Below are 2,346 nucleotides of genomic sequence, written 5' to 3'. Positions count from 1 at the left end.
TTTTTGGTTTGTCATTACCACGAAGTATATATATATATATATATATATATATATATATATATATATATAAGTATGGTGATGAAGTGTCAAGCACTTATTTAAGCACCTTATCCATTCCTCGCAACAAACTTAGGAGATAGAGACAAGCATTAACTCCACTTTACAGCTGAGTACACTGAGTCACAAGGAGTTTAAATAATTTGCCTAAGGAATAGAGTAAGTGGTCAAGATGGGATTGTGAGCCTTGATCATCTGACTCTAAAACTAAGTTCTTAATCACTATATTGTGCTGAAAAAAGTTCAGAGATATAAGACAGCTGCTCCATTCTCATCACACACACCAAACAACTAGAACAAAAGTTAGTACTGGGGCTTCCCTGGTGGCACAGTGGTTGGGAGTCCGCCTGCCGATGCAGGGGACGCGGGTTCGTGCCCTGGTCCGGGAGGATCCCACATGCCACGGAGCAGCTGGGCCCGTGAGCCATGGCTGCTGGACCTGTTCATCCAGAGCCTGTGCTCCGCAGCGGGAGAGGCCACAACAGTGAGAGGCCCGCGTACCACAAAAAAAAAAAAAAAAAAAAAATTAGTACTGAAGCACTTGGCACCAATCTCAAATGCAGTGAAGGCTGAGAGAAAATAAAGGTCTTTCAGGGTTAATTCATATTAGAATGAAGACTTAAAACTATATGTAGAATTTCATAGTTCGAAGATACATAAATATTCTCCCCCATCTTAAATGGAAGGAAAATGAGGCCCAGAGAGTCAAAGGGCCTTTCTTTGGGTCACACAACTAGTTAATGATAAAACCATAATAAAACTCAGTTTGACTATAAAAATAATTGATTTTATGAGGATAAGAGTAACATGGAGGTTCTTGGGGGTCATACAGCCAGAATAACTGAAGGAGTGAAGATGTTTCAGAATCAAAACTTCTTCAGCTAATGAGGCAAGATCACTTAGTAGAAGCATTGTATGGCCAAATGTATGACAACTAAGTCTATGTATTGGTACTAAAAGAGGGATCATTATCCTGAACACCAATTTAACAGTGATTTTTACCCTCTCACTACCACTAACCTGATATTAAGCCTTGAAGGACAACTTAAAATCAGATAAGTGACTAGTTGCAAAGTGTGGGAAATCCTGGTGTGTGGGGCATGTAGGTTTATAAGAAGTGGAGAAAAAACATTATTAAAGGCAGAGAGTCCACTATAACCATGTCACATGTAGTAAGTGATGAAAAGACAAGTGTTGGACAAGTGTGACCCCAGCAGAAGGAACCAGGTCAGATGTGTTTTCTTTCTTTTTTTAAAATTTAATTTTTATTTTATGTGGAGTATAGTTGATTTACAATGTTGTTTTATTTTCAGGTGTACAGCAAAGTGATTCAGTTACACATATACATATATTCATTCTTTTTCAGATTATTTTCCAATATAGGTTATTATAGAATATTGAGTAGAGTTCTCTGTGTTATACAGTAGGTCCTTGTTGATTATCCATTTAATATATAGTTATGTGTATATGTTAATCCTAAACCCCTAATTTATCCCCCCCCCACTTTTTCCCTTTGGTAACCACAAATTTATTTTTGAAGTCTGTGAACCTGTTTCTGTTTTGTAAATAAGTTCATTTGTATCATTTTTTTAGCTTTCACATATAAGTGATATCATATGATATTTGTCTTTGACTCACTTCACTTAGTATGATAATCTCTAGGTCCATCCATGTTGCTGCAAATGGTATTATTTCATTCTTTTTTTATGGCTGAGTAATGTCTTTAATTGAAAAAGTTACTTATTTCATTTAGTGTAATTCCCTCAAGTTTCAACCATGGTATTGCAAATGGCAGAATCTCCTTCTTTTTATGGCTGAATAATATTCCATTTTATACATACAACACATTTTCTTTATCTTTTCTTCACTTAGGTTGTTTCCATGTCTTGGCTATTGTAAATAATGCTATAACAAACATAGGGGTACAGATATCTCTTTGAGATGGCGATTTCATTTCCTTCAGATATATACCCAGAAGTAGATTGCTGGATTATTATGGTCGTTCTATTTTTAATTTTTTGAGGAACCTCTACACTGTTTTCCACAGTGGCTGCACCAATTTATATTCCCACTAACAGTGCACAAGGGTTCTCTTTTCTCCATATCTCTCCAACACTTACTTGTCTTTTTAACGATAGCCAGTCTAAAATGTGTGAGGTCATCTCATTGTGTGTGTGTTTTTTTTTTGGCTGTGCCGGGTCTTAGTTGCAGCAAGTAGGATCTTCGTTGAGGCATGTGGGCTCTTTAGTTGTGGCATGTGGGATCTCTTTCTCTGACCAGGGATCAAAA

This window comes from Hyperoodon ampullatus (assembly GCF_949752795.1).
Source record: "Hyperoodon ampullatus genome assembly, chromosome: X".
Classification (NCBI taxonomy): Eukaryota; Metazoa; Chordata; class Mammalia; order Artiodactyla; family Ziphiidae; genus Hyperoodon; species Hyperoodon ampullatus.
This window is presented reverse-complemented; position numbering follows the sequence as displayed.